General features: G+C 40.7%; 1 protein-coding gene and 1 long non-coding RNA gene across 18 annotated transcripts in view; one reads left to right on the forward strand and one right to left on the reverse strand.

Annotated features, from left to right (window-relative positions):
- Positions 1-24,251, forward strand: part of Plcl1 (phospholipase C-like 1) — a 337,196-nt gene that overhangs the window by 187,262 nt on the left and 125,683 nt on the right. The gene's annotated exons all lie outside the window — the stretch shown is intronic.
- The window catches only part of LOC108351933 (uncharacterized), a 42,274-nt gene that overhangs the window by 17,352 nt on the left and 671 nt on the right, over positions 1-24,251 (reverse strand). For 6 of the 17 annotated variants that reach the window (XR_010054989.1, XR_010054994.1, XR_010054993.1 and 3 more), the window contains exons 2-4: positions 8,714-24,226; positions 6,483-6,595; positions 3,969-4,028 (exon numbers count right to left, since the gene is read on the reverse strand). This is a non-coding gene — a long non-coding RNA (uncharacterized LOC108351933). The other 11 variants (XR_010054995.1, XR_010054996.1, XR_005489475.2 and 8 more) reach the window with 10 other exon arrangements.

A 24,251-nucleotide genomic window follows, 5' to 3' on the forward strand; every position in this document is an offset into this window, starting at 1 on the left:
GGGGAAAAGAGGAAGGAGATGGTTTTTACTACTGAGTTTGGAAGTTTGGGTGCTTGTAGGTAGGGTTTGTGGAATGATTCTCTTCCAGGCTGTGAAGGTAAGTTAGGAAGGCATTGGTGCCGTGAGGATGGAGTCTGTAGGGTGGGGGAAGTCACTGAGAAGCATGCACAGAAAGGTTAGTGGGAGAGAAAATAAATGAGGAGACAACAAGAAGTCATGCACAGAGAAGGGAGGAAGAGTAGGGAGGGAGAGAGTCACAGTGGGCAAGAAAGGACGAAAGTTCAGATGAAATGAATCAGTGATTGCGAGGGATTCATATGGCGAGTGATGGGAAGTGTCAGCTGGATTTTGAGGCTAGAAGGTATTTGATGACTTTGGTGATGTTGTAGAGTCAGAAAATCAAGTTAGAGTGGTGGTAATGGATGAATGGTGTGTGCAAGTTGTGAGCCACCTTTATGGGATGGAAGGAGCAAATGTGGAAGAGTTGGATGGTAGTTGAGGACCATGGCAAAGCAGTTTTATGTTTCCAAATGGGAAGTTGTTTTTACGAGTTGAGAGCTTGTGAATTTGTGTTGGTGAATTGATTTGCTAGCAATTACATGAGTATAACACCTGCTATTTATTGAGTGCCCTCCGTGTCCCAAGCATCATGGTGCTGTCTGCTTTCATGTGAGTCTCTTGTTTGAATGACAGTTCTATTGCCATTTTCCAGACCCAGAACTGAGCTCAGGTTATTTGCCCATCGTCCCACAGCTAATAAGTTGCAGAGAGTGTGCTCTTGTGGCCACATTGTTGAGAGATGGTTTTCAGGCACTGTGTATTCAGATGCTGGTTTCTATGCCCAGACATAGGGTTGCAGTCAGGACAGTGACTACAGAAAGTCACAGAGGCAACATGAATGAATATAGATAAATGAAAAATGCCAGTGGTAGAGTCTACTGCCATCATTCTCTAGGGGTTCCACACCAAGACAGCAATGCCTGTGGGTTGGAGAAGGGCTCAAAGCCATGCACTTGAGAAGTCAGTGTTCTGAGTTCTGGGGTTGGTGGGCTCTGCTTCTTATTTGGAAGCACAGTGTGCCAGGTAGGCTGCCTGCCAGGTCATGCTTGCATTTGCTCCTACAGACTACGTATGGATTAATTTTAAATGTATGGTATGCTGGGAAAGACAGAACTTTATAGATAGTGAACGGATCTGCGTGCCAGTGTTGTGGTATGGCAGAGGCCGGGAAATGATCATATGATACGGTGGGTAAATGGCACTATAGCCAAACTCACTGTGCTATACAACAGCAAAAAAGCTATGGTCTTCAGTTAATCATAATGTCTCATCATCATTGATATACCACACACGTGCGAAGCATTTATAATAGACTGGATCCTGGGGGGAAAGGAATGTATAGAAACCCTGTACTTAAAGTGCATTTATTTTCATGGAAACTTAAAACTGCTGTGAAAATAAGGTCAGGTCTATTAATGAAGAAATAATAAGTGTAGGTCAGTTATGTGCTCAACGACTTTCGCAGAATCATCTTGGTGAGTGTGTTCCTTGGAGGCTTACATAATAGAGTTAAAAGAAAGAAAAACAACACTCCCTCCAGAAAGAAATAATCAGCTGAACAAATCAGTAGTTATCAGAATGCAGGCTGTGGTACATCCTGTTTTTCTAGCCCCACTTACTAGTAAAACAACCCAAATTGGACAGAAAAGGGAGACTTAATTGATTCCATGGCTGCACTGGAGTGTTTCGAATTGTTAAGGCACAAGAGGAACGTCTATTCCTGCTGCACCGGAGTTTGTAAAAGTCTTTCATGAGTTAGGTGAGGAGGTAGAGAGGAGAGAGGATGGAGGGAGAGGTCATGCTATATTCAGTTACAGAACTGGGCTCGGTTATGGAACATTCTTATTGTGGTTTTTGTACTCATCTGAATGTCAAGTACCCACTCCAACTGGCACTGAAGCATTGCTGTGGGGGAGAGCAGCAAGGAAGGGAAGACCAGCTCCTTCCCTTCTCTGAAGATACCCTGTGAGCTGGAGTGGCCACTCCAACTCCAATCTCCTTCCCACTCTTCAAGGGGAAAGCCCAAGGACGGCTGAGTGGCTTCCTGTGATCTGCTGGGGTCAGCCTGTAGCCATCAGAAGTGACAGGTGATGATGCCCTTCTCTACAACCCTCAGCTACACCATGCAGCAGCGTCATTTGTGAGAGGAATTTGTTCTAGACTCTGGAGGGCCTCCAGGGTCACTCCCAAGAGAGGCTTCTGCGCTGCTCACCCACAGAGCCAGATGGCACTGGCAACAGTGCAGGGACTTGGCTCAGTCCCTTCTGTGTGTGAAGGGACTACTTGCTTTCTTGTATTTCATTAGGTTGGAACCCTAAGTGATGCCTTGCTGGTTTAGAAGGCAGGCAGTTCATGACCTTTCTCTTTTATTTCATAAACCCCTGGAGTGGAGACATTAAAGAAACCAGCAGAAAGAAAGCCCTAAACACTATTGACCTAGGACACTTCAGGAGCTACAAGGAGGGTCCCCCTGCTCCCCAAAGGCAGTTCCTTTAACTTCATATTTAATATTTCTTTGAGCTTTAGACTAAGGATCATTGTCTCATTAAAATATAAACACTTCCTTAGTATTTCTCCATAGACTTTGTGGTGGGCAAGTTGCTAAGAGCCTCAGAACAAGTGGGAACAAAAGCAAGGGTTTGGCAGCCTGATTTTGCTAAAGGGGTCAATATTGTGGATTTGTTCTAATGCTACTTATGTTATTTAGGTCCCCCAAATTACATGGGAATTCGCATGTCTGAACATAAGACACTGAGGATCCCTGCCCCCCAGTTGTTTTTGATTGGTAAATAAAGTTGCTGGTGGCCAATTACTGGGCAGGAAACAGAGGTGGGACTTTAGGATCCCTGGACAAGGGACAAGAGCAGGAGAGGATAGAGCCGCCATGCCAGGAAAGGAGTAAAGACCAGGCCTGAGAGGTGCAGAAGAGAGAGCACAGCAATCGTGTAAGAGTCGGGGATCATGGCCCAGAAGGGATGGGTCCAGGGCAGCAAAGACGGGACATAGATTTTTGTAAGTAATAACTCAGGACTATCAGAGGGGAGTGTGTCAGTTGAATGGAGTTTAAGAAGTGGCCCAACCATTGAGCTATTGAAGGCATGTTAAAATATAAAGCTGTGTCTTTCCTTCGGAACCCAGAACATTGAACAGGTAGTGAGGAGCGTTCACCATTACAGCCGCTGGGAAGATTTGAGTGGAGGTAAATTGGCAGGTCGGTGGCCTGATTTTGGTCAAGTGTTTTGTTTGCACTTCTGTAAGGACCTGCAAGTACATATGTGCTTAGTTGGGAGTTGTCAAAGGAAAACTGACGAAGCTAGTTATGTTCTTCTCTTCTTTTTTTGTGGGCTGAAGATTGGAAAGGCATCTCTGTCATAGAATTATTTACTTCACCAAAGGACTTACACATTTGATTCATTTTTGAGATCTGTATGATTGTGGACGTCTGACACATTAAGGTTTGAAGCGGTAAGAGAAGTAATGGTTGAGAGCTTCACTTTATGAACGAGAGAACTGATGACTACAGAGACTGAAGTGATTCATTCGAGGTTACAGATGCTGTGAGCTGCACAATAATCAGACTGTGCAGGCATGAAAGGTAGATAGAACATGAGGACAAGTCAGCTCTGATCTCCAAAGACTTCTGTTTACATAGGACCGGGGTGGTAACAGCTAGCTCATTAGGCCAGTTATTGACTTAATGAAGCCATAGCCATACGTTTACATTTCCCCAATGAGTTTTCTTAGAAATTAATGGTCTTTGAAGACAGAATAGTATCGTTTGAATCCTGATTTTACTGTTTACTATTTGTGTAACCGACTCATAGAAGAATAATAGATTCCTCGTGATGTGTAGATAATAAAAGGAAGTAATCTGCATGAGCAGCGGGGTACTTACTCCCTTAACACACCTGTAAATTGGAGGTCTTGGAGGTCTTGCTGTACAATATGTCACCCAGAGCTGTGGTTCTCTGAAGATAGTGGATAGAGAAAGATGAAGAATGCTATCACATTATCAAGTAGGGCATATTAGAAGGCAGCTATTCTTAGCTACTGCATCACCTGAAGGATAATTATTCTAACTTCTCTCTCTTCGTGGTGCTGAGGATGAAACCCACATGCTAGAGAGCTGTATCCATATCCAGTTAAAAATGTTTATTGTGAGCTAGGCTTTTACTAATTTGCCCAAGCTGGCCTTTAAGTTGTTTTGTAGCTCAGGCTGGCTTCAAGCTCAAGGTCCTCCTGTCTCAGTAGCTGAGATTGCATGCAAATGACAACATGCTCAGAAAATTCTCCTCACTTCTTACATCAGTTTCTCCTGTTCAGGAGCTTTTTATGAATGAAATGCCACACACTCTCCTCCCCAGTGTTGCCTTCTCTGATCATAACACTTGAAATATTGGCCTTTTTAGTTTCATATGGTTGTGTTTCTTTCACTATCATGACTAAACCTTTTTGTTGTATGACTATCCCAAAATTTTATGTATCTATTTTTCAGCTGATAGACATATGGGTTATTCTGCATTTTGAGACTTTTGAGTAATGCTGACATGACCATTCTTTTAGAAGATTATTTTTTATATTGACTTATTTGTGTGTATATGTGAGAACATGCATAGACCACAACTTGTGTAGAGTTAGAGGAAACCTGTGGGAGTCCATTCTCTCATCCTACCATGTGGGCTGTAGGTATCAGACTCGGTCATCAGGCTCGGCAGCAAACACCTTTACACACTGAGCTATCTCACTAGCCATGACATTTAGTATATGTATATCTGTCTTTTGAGAACACACACACACACACACACACACACACACACACACGATTTTTTAGAATAACTTACAAGCTGTGATCCAGCTAATACAACAATGGTCATCTATAAATAGAAAGTCTAGGAATCTAGGAGTTGCTCAGTCCACAAGGCTGGATGTCTCCTAGTCCTCACTATATATCCCAATACTGAAGAAATAGTCTCTAATGCTCGTGAAGGAATGGACTTGCCAGTGAGGCAAAGAGCCAAAGCTTCCTTCCTCTGTGTCCTTCTATATGCTCCTAGCAGAAGACATGGGGCAGATCAGATAGAAGTTGGATTTCCCTGCTTAAAAGATCTGAATTAAGGGTATGTCTTCCTGCCTCAAAGGTCCAGGGAAGTAGGTCCTCCCATATGAAATCCCTCAAAGGTATGCCACTCCATTTTTGTCTTCTAGTTAATTCTAAATGTTGTCAAATTGACAACCAAGAATACATATCACAGTAGTCCTTCACTAAGGCTGCTTATAAGTGTTTTTATGGTTCATTGTTTGTTAAACAAACAGCACAGCTTGACATTTTGTGCTAAGTTTATACATTAGACAAAGAAGGAATGCCCTGCTGGAAGCAAGGAAGTTGGGTCTAAGCCGCTTTGCCCTTATGAGCAAATTTGTGGAGAGGAAAACTATGACATCTTAAGATGGTATTGTTCTCTCTTGAGTCTCATCAAGCATATGTTCCGTGCTCCCCATGGATCACATCTTGGACTTATTTCGAGAAATAATACCAACAATCTTATATTCTTGATTGTAGCTTTTAGACCATTAACTTAAAATAGAGGATGTTGATAATGCAACTCATCTATTTCCTAGTATCACACACACGTTCCCTTGGGTACTTATGTGCCCTAGTAAATTATGCTTAGTATTGTAGTTAATGCCTGCCCTGCTAGTATCAAAAGATGATAGGGCTACGAGAGAGAACACGAAGTTTTCTGAAACTAATATTTTTGGTATGTTTTCTCTCTTATACAAATATTTCCATAAAAATCCCACTGCAGAAGTAGAGAGGAATGAGGGTTGTAAGAGTTAGGTGCAGTAGAGGACTGATGAAGAACTGTATTCCAGATACAACTGGACCATTGCACACATGAACTCGTGGCAGCTGTGACTGCATTGCACAAGATTTACATGAGATCAATTCTAGCGTGGACTAGGAAAATGGTTATGCAGTCTTATCTCTAGCTGATTGGCTATTGATACCTGATGATAGGTCAGGGAGAGCCAGTTTTTTTTTTTTTAAAGCAGATCAGGTGGTAAAGAGCAACTAAGTAGGATAGATATTTGATGGTCATCATAGATGTTACTGCTAGTACCCATCTGCCTGCTGAACATAGAGCCAGAAAAGACAGCTGCCCCCCAGGATATGAGGGTCAAGCCTGAGAGCAGAGCACTCACTCAAAACCATGACAGGCTGCTCACGTTCCAGTGTTGGCCTAAACCCATGCACACGCAAGGCAGCACTAAGTAGACTCAGGGTTTATGAAAGAGAATATGAAGTTGGGAGGAAGAAGTTGTGTCAGAGTACAGGAGGAGATGCAAAGGAAGAATGGGTGGGGTAGATTTGATCAAGAACATTATATTCATGTATAAAACATCAAATAATAAAAGGATACCTGAAATGGAGTGGAGCTATTTCAAAGTCTTGTAGTTGGAGGAGTTTCAGTCTCTGGTGATTTCATGTTGTTCTTCGAAACCTTTCCTCACCTCAGGCATAAAACTGAGGATCCTAATTAGAGAAATCATTAAAAATAGCTTAACCTAGCCTGTGATTTTAATTTGTACATGTGATACTTTTCTGAAGGTGAAGTGATTAATATTAACTAGTGCATGCATGAGACAAGAAGTTCATGTTCTAATAAATTAATCAACTTCCAGGGTAATTAAAAGCTTGAACTGAGCTATTTCTTCACTGCTGTTTTACTGTTAAGTTAAATTAGACCTTAAACATTATTTAAGGCTTCAGTGTAATATACTTAACATTAAAAAATTTGGAACCTGTTCTTATTTCTATAAATGTTCTGCTTCATAGCTAGCCTTCTGTGTAAATTCAGTTTTAAACATTTGGTTCATTCAAATTACTCTTTTTTGTTTTTCAAGAAAGGTTGAAAAACATTAAAGAGAAATTTAGAAATTAGCCATTCAGTTCTTCGATGTATCAATTCACAAACACTAATGCTGGGAACATTTAACTGATTAAAATATTCTGAATGAATTTGTCATATGAGGACAGTCTTTGAACGAATGTCTTTAGTTTGTTGGCACCCTATTGCTATTACTTAGGCTTGTTTCCAATATTAATTCACAAGAAGCTCTGGCTAACTTAGCTGTAGAACATGTGTTCAAGCTTTGTCCATGATTATAGAGTTTAAGAATCTCTTTGGTCTTGAAGGATATACTATAATTGACTAGTTAGTATTATGTATTAAGTCTAGGGTGGTCATGCTCAAGTGATAAATACCAGAGTTTCATGCTTGCTATTAGAACCTCTTACTACAAGGTCCTGTGAATGAAAACTCTTGAGAAGAAGTGTTGTCTACAGAGACTGACTTATTAGAATTTCATTTCTGTGGAGAGAGTGAGAAGTTACAGATCCAGGGGCTAAATACCTTTTCCTGGTCGAGCTTTAGCCACTCCTTTCCCACAAGTGTGTCAGAACCAACATCCTGTGACTAATAGATAAAAACCTTTAGGGTGCATTGACTAAGATGATCTATTGGCTCCCACCAAGCCCAAAGCTAAAAATATCATCAGAGAGCATCACAGACCTATAGAAAAGCTTCCCCTATCTTGCTGTAACCATCTCTCTGATGTGCCAACCAACGCATTTTAAATTTGACATTATTTATGACTTTGTTCTATTAGAATTATATGTCATAAGACTGCTTCCATGTTGGAACATGAAATTTGTGGCAACTTAAATCTGTGTTTCTGGATCATGGTTACTCAAAATAGCTCCAGAATATACTACCTCTTATTCCCTTTAGATAACAGCTGTGGTTTTCTCAATCTGAAATGTTAGCAGAATAGATCCTTAAAATACCTCTAACAGTTACCTAAGTAAGCATATTTTAGTCTCTTGTGTAAAAATGTAAACATACATTCTCTTGAACCAGATTATACACTGAATCCTTTGGTACAAGAGACTTCCAGAATAAGAAGAGATTTGCCATGTTAGACTAATTATTTCAAATTTAAGTTCTGTTTCCAATTTCAAATTCTTAAAAAGGTCCAACAAGCCAATGAACATAAAAGTACCTATTGCTAATTTAGATGCTACTGCAGAACACGAAAAGAAATCATGAGGCCATTAACACATCTAGAAATAGACATTTTCTAACTTTCAGTTCCTAAGATAGCTCAGTGAAAAGAAAATTTTTATTTAAGCAAGGATAGAGGTAATTTTTCAGATGATTTTCCTTTTAAACTTTCCTTCCTTCTTTCCTTTTCACCCAGTCTACCTCCCTCCCTTACTTTAACCCTTTTTAAAACCTCATTGGATGTTGTAATATGAAAATATCTGTAGGCATAACTTTTTTACAAGCCTACTTTTAATAAGGGTTCAACCTCTCCTCTAGGCTACCACCCAGCAGATTAGTGGAAGACAAAAGTTATGAAGATATGGGAGAAGTAGACATCTTTACCAAAAGTTCTTTGGGGGCAAGCTGGATACTCTTTGGCAGCAGTTCAGTCCTATAGCAAACAGCAGTAGCTGCAGACCAGTACTCTAGGCAGGCAGACAACACACATGAACTGGCAGCTACAGACCAGTCCTTTTCGCAGGCAGACACCATGCACAAACCAGCAATTGTAGATCAATCTTGAAGGTACTTTTAGGCTTACCAACCTGCCTGAGGTGAGGCTTCAGAGTGACAAGCTGATGCAGGAACCTCACAAGCAGTTGTTGGGTGAGTTCTTCTCAATGCCAGCATTACTACAAGTTGAGCTCAACAACACTGTGTAAGGCAAGCCAATATGTGCCAATCATAAGAGAAGAATAGCAAACCAAACCAATACTCAGTGCTCATCTCCCACTGTCTGTGGGGTCATATTCATACTCCTTCATCAAACATCCTTTCATGTGTCTATTTTAGCAAGGCATCCTTTCATGTGTGTGTCCCAGAAAAACATCATTTGACATAACTAACATTCCAAAGAAACTAGAAGTTTCCACTTCAAATATTCAAGCTCCTCTTGAAGAATGGCATGGTATTTTCATGCAACCCTATATATTATCTTACTAACCCCCTGAATCATGTAGATTATTTCTGATATAAGGTATTTATAAGTAGCCGCTATTCCATATGTGTGTAGAATAATAGGAAAAAACTTAGTGTTCAGTGCATGCACAGTACAGTATCTTCCCCAAATGTTGTTGAGCTGTTGATATGAACTTGCAGATAGGGTGGACTGACTATTAAAAAACTAGGATGAAAAGATTTGTTTGCAAGAGTAAGTGACAGATATGGGTCATCTTCAAGCCTGGGGCTGGTTACCTTTCCAAAGAGGAACAGAATCCAGGCAAATCCCCTGAGGAGGAGAGAGAGGAGGGGAATGGGAGGGAGAGGAGGGGGAAGGGAAGGAGGGAAAAAGCGAGGGGGAATGGTTTAGATGCAAGGCATTCATTGCCTCACCTCATTTTTTTTTCTGTAAAAACCCTTCCTGTGTGTGTCTATGTGTGTTTGTGTGTCTTTATCTGTGTATACCTGTGTCTCTCTGTGTGTGAGTGTGTATGTCTGTTTCTATGTGTGTTTGAGTGTCTCTGCCTCTTTCTCTCTCTGTCTCTCTCTGTCTCTGTCTCTCTCTTTCTGTATGTGTGTGTGTATGTCTGTTTCTGTGTGTGTTTGAGTGTCTCTGTCTCTTTCTATCTCTGTCTCTCTGTCTCTCTCTTTCTCTGTGTGTGTGTTTGAGAGAGAGAGACAGAGAGAGAGACAGAGAGACAGAGAGAGACAGAGAGATAGCTGGTTGGAATGGAGAATTGATCTCTAAGAAGTTGGGCCAGCAGGTGAGGATTCTTGGGTAGCTAGAAAATAATAACATTTTCAACCAAAGTAAGAGGAAGGTAGTTTAATAATTTCTCCTTGCTAAAGGAAACAACATAGAATGACTTGTGCCGTGGTTAAAAATTGGATGGTCTATCCAATGATACAAAGAAAATGAAGTCTACAATACTTTGATTTGAAGTGGCCATGGTTGTTCAAAATAATAATGGAATTAATTTTCTGAAGTGGGCAGTTCTTTTCCCCACTAATGTCAAGGGTGTATAGATATGTAAAAATGTGTGTATGTGTGTATGTGTGTGTGCATGTATGCGCGTGCACATGAGTGCACTCCAAATGCTTTAAAAGAGAAATTCCTTGTAAGAACTTGGAGTTGAATTCCTTCATTCTTCTGTTTTTAAACAGAGAGCATGTAATTCTACATCTCACTCATTCAAAGTGCGCATACTATCATTCTTGAGCAGAACTCTAAATCATTTTCATCTTGCAGTTCTTAAACTCTGTACATACTAAATAGTTCCCTGTGTTCCTCCTCAGCTCAGGTCCTGGTAATGATGGTTCAGGAAGTGAGGACAACAATAGATATGTGGAATCGTATGAACTGACCGCTTTTGCTCACCAAAGCAGAGTCAATAAGGGAAGAGGTCATCTGCAGAATGGGAGACAATCTTTGTTAGCTATACACCTCGAAGAGGATTAATAGCCATAAACATGCAAAGGTTCAAGAAACTAAACAAAGAAAGAAATAATATAATAAAGATAGGCTGAAGAGCTTTCAGCAGAGGAAACATAAAGAACAAATAAATATTTGTGAAAAGATAATCAGTGTTCTCAACCATGGGAGAAATGAACATTAAAGTTATTTTGAGATTGTGTCTCACCCCATTTAGAACATCTGTCATCAAGTAAATATGGTAACCAGGAATGGTGAGGATATCGAGAGGAGACCCCTGATCACTGGTTATGGGAGCATAAATGGTATAACCACTATGGCGGTGGGGAGGCTTCCATAAAACTAAAGCTAGATCTTCAATGTGACTCAGTGATTCCAATCCTGGAAATAAACCCAAAGGACTGTTTCCCACCATGGAGATGCTTGTACATCCATGTTTGTTGATGCCCTATTCAGAATTTCAACGATCTGTAATCAGCCTAGATGTTCATCATTAGACGACTAAATATTGAAAAGGTGGTATATATGTATACTGGAATTTTAATTCCTTGAAAAGAACACAAAATTTTGAAAATTTTAGGAGAATGAATGGATTTAGAAAATATATGGGCTCAGATAACTCAGGCTCAGAAAGACAATGCATGTTTATTCTCAAACATGGATCATATCATATCTTCTAATTCTAACTCTCTCTCTCTCTCTCTCTCTCTCTCTCTCTTTCTCACTTACACACACACAACACACACACACACACACACACACACACACACACACACACACACACACGAACTTACATTGGAGCATGTGTGTGTAGATACCAGGAAACTAAAAGTGTGTGTGTGTTAAACATTTGAAAAAAAATCAATACCCCTTCTTGATAAAAGTCTTAGAAATATCAGGAATTCAAGGCCCATATTTAAACTTAGTAAAACCAATATACAGCAAACCAGTAGCCAACATCAAATAAATGGAGAGAAACTTGAAGCAATTGCACTAAAGTCAGGGATTAGATAAGGCTGCCCACTTTCCTCCTACCTATTCAACATAGCACTCGAAGTCCTAGACAGAGCATTCAGATAACAAAAGGAGTTTGAAGGAATAAAAATTGGAAAGGTAGAAGTCAAAATATCACTGTCTGCAGATGATATGATAGTATACTTAAGTGGCCTCTAAAATTCCACCAGAGAACTCCTACAGCTGATAAACAACTTCACCAAAATGGTTAGATATAAAATTAACTCAAACAAATCAGTAGCCTTTCTCTACTCAAAGGATAAACAAGCTGAGAAAGAAATTAGGGAAATGACACCCTTGACAATAGTCACAAATAATATAAAATGCCTCAATGTGACTCTAACCAAGAAAGTGAAAGATCCGCATGACAAGAACTTCAAGTCTCTGAATAAAGAAATTGAAGAAGAACTCAGAAGATGGAAAGACCTCCCATGCTCATGAATTGGCAAGATTAATATGGTAAAAATGGCCATCTTGCCAAAAGGAATCTACAGATTCAATGCAATCCCCATAAAAAAATTCCAACTCAATTCTTCATTGAGTTAGAAGGACAGTTTGCAAATTCATTTGGAATAACAAAAAACCCAGGATAGCAAAAACTATTCTCAACAATAAGAATCACCATCTCTGACCTCAAGCAGTATTACAGAGCAATCGTGGTAAAAGCTGCATGGTACTGGTACAGAGACAGATAGATAGATCAATGGAATAGAATTGAAGACCCAGAAATGAGCTCATACACCTATGGTCACTTGATCTTTGTCAAAGGAGCTAAAACTGTCCAATGGAAAAAAGACAGCATTTTCAACAGATGGTACTGGTTCAACTGGCAGTCAGCGTGTAGATGAATGATGAATGCAAATTGACCCATTCTTATCTCCTTCTACAAAGCTCAAGTTAAGGGGATCAAAGACCTCCCCAGAAAACCAGATACACTGAAATGAATAGAAGAAAAAGTGGGGAAGAGTCTCAATCACATGGGCACAGGGGAAATTTTCCTGAACAGAACACCAATGGCTTATGCTCTAAGATCAAGAATCAACAAATGGGACCTCATAAAGTTGCAAAGCTTCTGTAAGGCAAAGAACACTGTCAATAGGACAAAATGGCAGCCAACAAATTGGGAAAAGATTTTACTAATCCTCCATCCTACAGAGAGCTAATATCTAATATATACAAAGAACTCAAGAGTAGACTCCAGAGAACCAAATAATCCTATTAAAAATGGGGTATAGAGCTAAACAAAGAATTCTCAACTGAGGAATACTGAATGGCTGAGAAGTACCTGAAGAAATATTCAACATCCTTAGTCATCAGGGAAATGCAAATCAAAACAACTCTGAGTTTCTACTTCACACCAGTCAGAATGGCTAAGATCAAAAACTTAGTTGACAGTAGATGCTGTTGAGGATGTGGAGAAAGAGGAACAGTCCTCCATTGTTGGTAAGATTGCAAGCTGGTACAACCTCTCTGGAAATAAGTCTGGCGGTTCATCATAATATTGGACATAGCACTACCTGAGGACCCAGCTGTATCACTCCTGGGCATATACCGAAAAGATGTTCCAACACATTACAAGGATACATGCTCCACTATGTTCATAACAGACTTATTTACAATAGCCAGAAGCTGGAAAGAACCCATATGTCCTTCAACAGAGGAATGGATACAGAAAATGTGGTACATTTGCACAATGAAGTACTACTCAGCTATCAAAAACAATGACTTCATGAAACTCATAGGCAAACACATGGAATTAGAAAATACCATCCTGAGTGAGGTAACCCAGTCACCAAAGAACACACATGGTATTCACTCACTGATAAGTAGAATTTGCCCCAAAGCTTGGAATACTTAAGAAAAATTTCACAGATCATATGAAGCTCAAGAAGAAGTAAGACCAAAATGTGGATGCTTCAGTCCTTCTTAGAAAGGAGAGCAAAATCCTCACAGGAGGAAATACAGGGACAAAGAGTGGATCAGGGACTGAAGAAAAGATCACCAAGATGCCCCACCTGGGGATCTATCCCATATGCAGCCACCAAAGCTAGTCACTATTTCTGATGTCAACAAGTGCTTTCTGACCAGAGCCTGATGTGGATGTCTCCTGAGAGGCTCTTCCAGATCCTTACTGATACAAATGATGATGCTTGCGGCTAACCATTGGACTGAACACAGGGACCCCAGTGGAGGAGTTAGAAAAATCACTGAAACAGCTGAAGGGGTTTGCAATCCAATAGGAAGTTCAGCTGCATATGTAGCAGAGGACGGCCTTGTCCAGCATCAATAGGAGGAGAAGACCTTGGTTCTGTGAAGGCTTGTTTCCCCAACATAGTGGACTGCCAGGGTGTTGAGGTAGAAGTGGGTAGGTAAGAGTGGGAGCATCCTCATAGAAACAGGGTGAGGGAGTGGAGGTAAGGGAGAGGGGGAAAGGGGATACCTTTTGCAATGTAAATACATAAAATATCCAAGAAAAATAAAAGTAAAAAAAGAAAAAGAAAAAAATCATCTGGAATTTATGGTAGTGCTTAACAGAGATCAGGTAATAGATACTCGAGCATAAAAGTATTAAGTTCTAGTGTTTTGAAGAACAGGGAGGGCACTATAGTTTACAGTGACCAGTTTAATAATAATAAATATCAGTTAATAAGTAGAGAGGAATTTGAAGACTGCAAACTCAGAATAATGATAAGGTGATGAAAATGTCAGTTACCCTGACTTGGACAACAGCAGTTGGGAGTTTGGTAGCATTGCATTTGGAGCTTGCTTTGAGCATTGTAGGCATTTTATGAATACTAATTCTATCGTCTACAAGCATAGCACACCTTTTTATTTATATATATTTTCTTATATTTCCTTTAGAAATCTTTTTTAGTGTTCACTATACAAGTATTTTACACACACACACACACACACACACACACACACACACAGACACGCGCGCGCGCATAAGTTTATTGCTATGAATTTCATCCTTTTTGATGATATTCCAAATGAGATGGTTTATTTCCCATTCTGGGTTACCTGAGTATATACAAACCTCTAAGAAATTTTGAATTCTATTTTTATACCCCGTAATGTCGCTAATATATTTATCTAACCAGTTATTTGGCGTTTTCTCGTCATTGGACCTGACGTCATTGACATAATGGACAGAGATAGGTTTTCTTCTTCTTTTCAATACATAATAGTAGATTTTATTTCTTTTCCTTGTTTAATTGCTCTGACTAGAACGTCCAGTGTGGTGAATAGTAGCAGAGAGAGTGGGTGTTACTGTTTGCCACCTGCTGGTAGAGGAATAACTGTCAGCAGCGTTACTTTGTTGCCATATATATATATATATATATATATTTGTTTATTCAAATACTTGTATGTATATTAGTACACTGTTGCTGTCTTCAGACACACCAGAAGAGGATATCAGATCTCATTACAGGTGGTTGTGAGCCACCATGTTTTGCTGGGAATTGAACTCAGGACCTCTGGAAGAGCAGTCTGTTTTCTTACCTGCTGTGCCATTCTCTAGCCCCTTAGTTGAGCTATGTTAACAACGGGCTTTTTGTATATAGTTTCTTGTGTCTGGAACTTATCATTCATTGACCTTAGATAGGAAGTGAATGTCTTATAGATAGCATAGAGTTAGGGCTTGTGTTTTTCTTGATCCTTCAGTAATCCATTAATAATATTTAATCCATTCTGTTTAAGGCAGTTACCAAGATGGGGAGAAACTCCTGCTGCCTGACATTGTTTTCTGTCTGCCTTGTGTCCCATTACTTTTCTTGTTATGACAGGGTTAGATTCTCATCTTATACTGCTTCTTTTATGTATATTCTATAAATGTCTTCATTGAAATTTCATTAAAGATATTAAATAACAATGATAATTCTTATTATTTAAAACTGGTAACAACTATAATAACACATATAAACTATTCCTTGACATCTCTCTTACCCCCTATGTTATGTAATGGATGGCACAGATGATCTCCTTTTATATTGCACAGTTATAATTAGTTTTCGTGTTTGCATTTTTGTAATGAGCTTTGAAATGCTTGGCTTGGCTGCTTACCGGAGATACAGGCATCTTTTTAACTGGTTTCTGGATTTCCCACTGAGGGATCTGCCCTGTTTGTCAGGGAAGGATACAAGGATACTTTGGGCATTCTATTCTACCATCCTTCTGCCTCCACTCCTGCTCTTACAGAGGACTGTGCTATGACGGTTAGTTCTGTGACCCTGTCTTATGGTTGTGAACACTTTATCAAGATGGGCCTTTTCTCTCTCAAGGCTTACTTCATGGTGGAATCCTTTAATTGTCATCTGGGATTCACTTTTTGGGCGAGTCTTCGTACACGACTCTAACCAAGTCTGATCTCTGTAGCACGATGACTGACTAGACCTGTGCTGGGAGTTGGCTTGCTCTCTCAGTCAGCCAGCTTAATTGAAAGTCTTAGGAAAATGTGGGCAAGCCTTCCACAGGTGGCCTGCATTTAAGGCAAACATGAATGGTGATTAGACCATAGATAAGTAGGTAGAGAAGCTGTGAGGACATGTGTGAGATTCATCATTGTTCAGTGGCAGCCCACAGCACAGCTGGGTATGAAGCCCACAAAGGGTTTACCTTATCAGCTTTATAGAGCTGGAGCAAATTAAAGCAGTATTTTATATGAGCATTAAACTTTTTCTTCCCAGTATGCACACGAGGGAATTTGGAATGGCAGATTATGATGCCTTGATGTAAGTAGTTCTCACTTCTCTTCTGTTATATGTGGTCAGGTGAGTGTGAAGCTGTAATGCCACACTCTGCTCTCCTCCTGACTATAGTACTTGCTTTTAATTCTTCTTCCCTGTTTTAATCCATCCCACTTCCTAGTGGGACTAGGTAAAAGAGCATAGAACATTCCTGGAAACGAACCTCAGTGTGTTCTTTACAGAGATAATTTGTTATCCTTTCAGCTTCTGGGAAAGCTGTATTGTAGTCTACACCTGAGCACAGGCTGTAGCTGGTGCACTGTTTAGCTGAGGCAGGCAACTTTCAGTTTGAAAGAAAGAGACTTAAGCTTCAAACACATGGGACATCTGAGGGTAGAACTATAGTAGTATATTAGGTAAGAGCTTAATTCTGAAACTTCCAAGTGTATGGGGGAAAACCCATGAGGCCTCAGCCCTACACAAGGAACCACAGGCAACTGAGTAAAGCTGGTGGTGAGGTGAACCTCCTCAGGGAAGGGCACACCAATTGGTTTTCCAGTGACAAATGGTCAGCCCTGAAAGCATACATACAAGTAGCATTGTATACTGGGTTCAGCAGGTTATACTTAGGAGTGTGAGTGAGTGTGTGTGTGTGTGTGTGTGTGTGTGTGTGTGTGTGTGTGTGAATAGCAATTGATGAAAATGAAGTCATAATTTGGGCAAGGAAGGGTATATATAAAGGTTTGGAGGGAAGAAATGGAAGGTAGAAATGTTGTAATTAAAATACAGTCTCAGAGGAGATCAATTCTGGTTCAAGTGTCAGGCTACCTAAGTTCAAGTACCGAGTTCTTTTACTCTCCATGTGCCCTTCTTTGGCCAGGTTTCTCCTATAACCATCATTTTCCTCTTCTGCGACATGAACACAGTGGTAGGGATTGTGTTTCCAGTTCCGTGGACTTCTCCTTGTGAAGGAATGCTGGCACACGTTGTATGGCTGTGGTAGTAGGCATTGGGTCTTTTTCACCTTTGTCATAGGTGCACCCGTATTTTGGTGCTCTTTTACGATGTGGAGCAGCTTCTGATGAACAGTAATTGAATGGTAATTGATGCTGGTTTTGTGATGAAGAATGAGGAGAGCATCCACAAGCAGGCCCTACACTTTCCCCAAGTGCAATGTTTGTTGGAAATGAACAATGCATGGCTTAGGTCGAATGCTCACCTTTGTAAATAACCCACTCAATACAAACAGCAACCCATGGCAGTTGCTTTTGTGGTCCTTGGTCTCTGGGGGGAGAACAGAGGTGTTTTTCCTGGCTGTTTTGAAATCTCGACAGGATAAGTGGTTCCCTTTTCCTCCATGTCCACAGTGAGTTTTGAGCCCCGTTCTCTTACGTGTAACAGGAAAGTTATTCTCGTTGCTTTCTGATATGGTCTCTGAACCCATTTATCCAAATGCTTCCAAACTTACCATCTGCTTTACTCTTGGCATGCACCTTCAGAGGTTCCGAAGAAAATCAAAGGAGAGTTCTGATTCTCATCCCACTAAAAATAAACTGATTTCCTTCCAGCCGATTTAATCTGAAGCTTGGGCTTGGAGGGATTATGGGCCTCTGACTCCTGGCGCTCTGGCGCTCTCTCTCTCTCTCTCTCTCTCTCTTTCTCTCTCCCTCTCTTCCTCCCTTCTCCCCCCCAACTTGTCTGTCTCTCTCTCTCCCTCTCTTCCTCCCTTCTCCCCCCCCAACTTGTCTGTCTCTCTCTCTCCCTCTCTTCCTCCCTTCTCCCCCCCCAACTTGTCTCTCTCTCTCTCTCTCCCTCTCTTCCTCCCTTCTCCCCCCCCAACTTGTCTCATTTGTCTTGTTCTTTCTGGAGAACACATAGAGAAGTTAAAAGCAACTAAAGGCAGGGTGCATGTGAGGTGTCATTGGGAGGAATGTTATGAGAACAGATGTGGAAGTCACGTGTTTCTTACTGAGTCCTCCCCCCGCCCCCATCATCTCATAAATATACTCGAACAGACAGCAGGGTATTCTGTCCTAAATTTAGTCGTTTTATAATAAATATTATTGGCTGTGGTTACCCTTATGTAACATCTGTGAAGCTAATGACTATTACAAAAACTCCCATGGACTGTGTTTCTTGGTATAGAAATAGTTTATTCATTTAACTGACATTTGTAAAGTGAACCAGGTGCTGTTTTGAATGTTAATGGTTTCTAAAGCTACGTATACCTAATGGGAGAGATGCTCAATTCCAAAATAACAAGTGAGTAAATGCATATTTACTCGGGCTAGGACAAAGAGGGCATCTCTGGTGGTGACAATCAGCCTATACTCAGCAGTGTACAGTGCTCGGGCCTCCTGCATGGGCTGCCACTCATGCTTAAAACAGCGAAGCCCCAACTGAGAGCACATCCAAAAGTGCTGTGTATCGTAGTGATGCCCACAATGATGTGTGTGCACAGTTGTGTGCATGTGTGTATGCATGTGTGTGTGTGTGTGTGTGTGTGTGTGTGTGTAAATGCATGTGATTTTCACTGAACTTATTTTACAATTCCATGAGCAGATCTTTTACAAATCATGATGGATTGTAAGCAGTAAGAAAAATACCTTGTCTTTTAAATGTGTTATAGTTAGACTTGTAGATTATTTAAAGCATCCTTAAGTGTTGCTATTCCTTAGATCATGTAAAATAGAGACTCTGATGTGGGGGGCGGGGTCAAGGAGGATGAGCAGCTCTGGCTGGCAGCAATGCCTTTGAAGTTCTGACTGATCAATGCAGTCTTTCATTTCTAGGGTCAAGGTGGTAGCAGCCAATTAGTATGAGAGCAGGCTGCAGGAAGAGCAGAAGATCCTTAGACCCACTCCACTTGTGCTGTTCACAAAAAGCAACCTGGTTTTGTGTGAGAAAATGACTTCCTTCCAACTTAAAAGCACAGACAGTGAGCTTCCTTAGACACTCTGTCTTTGGTCCTGTGTGGTCTCCTCTCTTCTAAGAAGTCCATGTGCCAGCTGCCGCGTTCTGGGCAGCCATACAGAGACTGTAGCCTTATCCTTGAAGTGGTGCCTGTGGTAACTGGTAGTTCTGAATTCAAGTCCAGGCCGTGACTCTTTAACTGTTGACCAGACTGAGTTAGCTCAATTCCCATGATTTACATCTAGATTCCTTCACTCTGAATTCAGTTCCTCTCGAAGGTCTGTATGGGAGTTGATAAGATAGCGACATTGCCCATTGGAGAGAGCCTGGCACGCAGGTGGTTCTGCAGCCTCAGCTTCTGAAAGCACTGATGTTTACAAACCTGTGGGCCAGCCTCTTCTTTGGTGGCTTCTTTTGAAAGTCTTATTTTTCTAGGCTTGGCGAGAGACTTGAAGGCAAGACCCATTTCAAAGAGGTGTTTCTGTTCCACTTCACTGTGATGAACCTCAGAACCTTTACCTTGTAGTGTTTCTTAAAATGAGGGACCTGGGAGGACATGAAGATATGTTTTTCTTCTGGCAACTTGAACAATGCGTATTTAGCACATGCCAAAAAAACGGTGTGAGCACGCCTCATTAAATCCGGGAGGGGCAGGGGATGGGCCGGCCGACACCTTGGATTCTGGCCAAATTTAAACAGCTGCCTCCTGAAAAGGCCCAGAATTATTTTAGTATCCAAACTGTACTAAAAAGCAGAGCACTTGTTTATGTTGAAGTACTGAAGTAGGTCTAGCTTGGCTGTGTGTAGTGCTGTTCCTTTGGGTCCCTAAATCTGCGGAGGCTGTATTAAATCCTGTGACAGACTGCTTCCTGTCCTTTACTTACCTACCATAAGAGAGGAATCATGACTGGGAAGATGCCTCGCTTGCAAACATTGCTATACCACTGTGAGGGCTGGAGTCTGATGCCTCAAAGCTCACAAAAAGGTCAGGTGGTACTACTTTAATCCCAGAATTGAGAATGCAATTCTCAATTTGAGACAGATGGGTGCCAGGAGCTCTCTAGCAAGTTAATCTAGCCACATCTGCCACCCACAAGTAGGTGAAAGACTCTTGTCTCAAAGCACCAGGTAGATGGCTCATTTGGACTTCAACCTTTCACTTTCATATGTAGGTACATGGGCAACTCATACCCAACATGCACCCACATGAACATGTGCCTGTGTGTGCGCACACACACGCATGCACACACACACACACGCGCACACACACACACACACGCGCACACGCACACGCACACGCACACGCACACGCACACACACACGCACACTGAAATAGAATATAAAGGAACCAAAGTAGCATCTTCTACATGGTAATCAATGAAAGAGCAGGGGAGGGGCTGGCTTTCTTTCTATATCTTTTTTTTTCTTTTCTTTTTTTTTTTTTTTCGGAGCTGGGGACCGAACCCAGGGCCTTGCGCTTGCTAGGCAAGCGCTCTACCACTGAGCTAAATCCCCAACCCCTTCTTTCTATATCTTTGCACAATCCTAAGAGTTCTAAGCCAATATTTAGCCTTCTCCTAATATAACTAAGATTTGAACTAGGTCTATAGTTGCACTAATGATATTTGACTTATTGATTTTTCAGTCTAAAGACTTTTGTTTCTGACAATGTTATTCCTAATGCATTGTGAATAATGCTGTTGTTCAGAAAGCTAACTTCTGTTCTGAGAAATTCTAATGCAAAGCATATTTTTAGAAGCTTATAAGCACTCCCCGAGTAACAATGGGAAAATATCCAGTGGTAACCATTTGTTCACATGTGTGCTAAATGCTGCTGTGGACTGCATTTCAAAGACAAGCATGAGTCTGTCTTTGCTTTGAGACACTTCAATTACCTGTTAAATGGAAACTTTATTTCCTAAACATTTACTAAGGAGATAAAATGGTTCATATTTATATTAAAATATCTCTTTTATGTCCTAGGTAAATAAATTTTCATAATTAGCTTAATGGTATTACTTATAGTGGCTTTAACATAACTCCTAATGATAGTACTATAGCTGTAAGACCACTAAATAAGTTTTTAAGATTTCATGTGTATGTGTGAGTATATGCCATGTATTATTGAATGCCCTTTAGGGCCAGAAGAGGGTATTGGGTATCTTGTGACTGGAGTTATAAGTAGTTGTTGAGAATGTGGATGCTGGGAACTGAACCTCCATCATCTGGAAAAGCAGAAAGTAGCTTGGCACCTGAGCAATCTCTCCAGTCCAAGGTGTGTGTGTGTGTGTGTGTGTGTGTGTGTGTGTGTGTGTGTACAAGTATATGTACATGTGTGTAGGCATGTGTGTTTGTATGTGTATGTGTGTGTACATGTGTGTTTTCATGTGCACGTGTGTGTATACATGTGTGTGGACATGTGTATATGTACATGTGTGTAGGCATGTGTGTTTGTATGTGCATGTGTGTGTGAGAGGTACTGGTGATGAGCCTAGGGCCTTGCACATGCGAGGCAAATGCTTTCCTAGCTAATCCCTGATCCCCAGCTCCTTTGTAGTTATTTGTCCTTTGGCTAACATTTGATGTTTTAAATTCGACTTGATGTTTAGTTAGATTAATTTGTTTCAGGTTTTTAAAATTTTACTTCAGGGATTATTTTAGTTTTTTTCTTTTTAATAACCTGAAACTCGATATAGTTCAAAATTGAAACTAAAACTCAGAATATATTTGGAGAATTCATTCCTGTCCACCTTCTATCCTATTTTAAAATCTCTGTAACTAGGAAGACTTCTAATGGAGGGACAGGGACAATAACCCAGATGCAAAGCCTCTGACCCCCCTACTTATCCTGCTTACAGGATGTGCAGGGGTAAAGATGGGACATCAATCATGGGAGTGGCCAACCAATGACTGGTCCAGCTCGAGATCTATGCCATGAAAGGAGCCCACCTCTGACATTGTTAATGATCTTCTGCTACACAGGAAACTAGGATAACTGTCATCAGCCCATAGGGACTCGCAGAGACTGAATGGTCAACTAACACGAGACTGCCCTAGGCTCTCTGCACATATGGAACAGTTGTGTAGCCTGGTCTTCATGTGTGACTCCCAACAGTGGGAGCAGGGGCTGCCTCTGACTCTGTTGCCTGCCTTTGGGACACTTTCCTCCTACTGGGCTGCCTCATCTATCCTCAATAGGAGAAGATGCACCTAGTCTTACTGCAACTTGATATGTTAAAGCTGGTTGAGCTCGGGAGGCCTCCCCTTTTCTGAAGAGAAAGGGAGAAGTGGATAGGGAGAAGGGAAGTGGGAGGGAAGGACCAGAAAGAGAGGAAGGAAGGGAGAACTGCGCTCTGGATGTAAATTAAATAGATGAATTATTTAATAAAATTTTTTAAAATATATTTTATTTTGTTGGGTTTTTGAAAGAATAAGCCAATATGTTAAATAAGCATATTAATATTCATGTCTATGCTTATTCTTGATGTTTTATGTAAATGTAAACTCTGAACACATTATTTTAGACTTTTCTCATGTAATTGCAGATTCAAAAAATCACCCTCTTTTATTAGCTGTGCTGTGACTGTGCTCTCTGGTTATTTAATATTGCATTCATTAGATGCAGATAGCTTGTCATATTGGACTGTAGATAGTGTTCTCCATGTGGGAAGGGACACAGACTGGGAACTGGGCTCCATCTGTATCTTCTTGGTTGCTGCTGCACTTCCTCACCACAGACTAATCCATAAGACAAAAACAGTTCTCTGAGTATGAATCTCACCTTTGTAATTAGGGCCCAGTTCTGAGAAACAGTGACATTCCACACTTCTGATTCAGTGTGGTTGCAGGGTCCTGTCATGATAAGGAAATGCTGGAGTTAACTTAGAAAGGAGAAAGGTTTTTGGCTCCCACTTGTTGGAGATTCTAGTCCATGATTGGTTGCCTTGAGCTGTTGGTGTTAAAGCAATGGGTCATGGTAAGGAATGTATGGCCTGATGACATCATGTTCTTCATCACTAGGGAACAAAAGTAAGAGGAAGAGGATGGGGTGGTGTCTCACTGTGCTATTTGGAGGCAGGCCTTCAGTGAGCCCAACTCATGAAGGTTCTTCTACACCCCAGCAACATCACCCTGAGCACCAAACTTTGAAACATGGGTTTTTACAGGGACTTTGAAGACAAAACATTATAGCAGTGGCCTATACTGCCCTTCATTCCCCATATCCTAGATCACCTGAGAAAGTTCTTTTGTAAACATTAAGAACCCAGAATGTGAGTGTTTAGGAAGTGGAGATGATCCCATCTGTTCTGAAAATTATATTTTAGTTTGCAATGGAATTATTTGTTGTTTCTTTTTGGTCACAAGTTTGCCATTTGAGAGGCTTTTAAAGGACATTTATTTTTAAATCCCCGAACACTGAAGTTGTAGAAAGGCCATCAAGTGGTGCATATACTGGTTTCATGGCCTTGTGTACTGTTTGCCACTGAAAAATGTATACATGTTAAACCACATTTTATACTACATGTTAGTGTATACAAATATACCAGTCATTAAAAATGCTAAAAGAGTAAAATGAATATTAGTGAATTCTGTGTAATTCAAATATCTAAATGATACTCAGTAATGATAGTAGTAAATCACTTCTACTGGCCTAATTTTAACAATTTTAATGTGTTCATGTAAAATGTAAATGTTCAGGAAATCTGGAAGAAGAGAGTAATTGGCAACAATTATTAGAGAACATAAAGTTAAAAGTAAAAGAAATTATACCCACAAATGTGAAATGCATAGAGATACACATTAACAGAAAACCACTAACTACTATATCCAGTGTAAACCCCCCAGCTTCATTATGACTTGACTTTTAAGAAGAAAGTCATTATCTTAGTTACCGTTTTGTTGTTGTGAAGAGACACTACGACCAAGGCAACTCTAATAAAGGATAGCATTTGACTGGGGCTCACTCACAGTTCGGAGCTTCAGTTCATTATCTTCGTGGCAGGAGCATGGTGGCTCACAGGCAGTCCTGCTGGGGGCGAAGCTGAGAGTTCTACATCCAGACCCACAGACTGGAGGCAGGAACACAGGGAATGC

This window comes from Rattus norvegicus, chromosome 9, assembly GCF_036323735.1.
Source record: "Rattus norvegicus strain BN/NHsdMcwi chromosome 9, GRCr8, whole genome shotgun sequence".
Classification (NCBI taxonomy): Eukaryota; Metazoa; Chordata; class Mammalia; order Rodentia; family Muridae; genus Rattus; species Rattus norvegicus.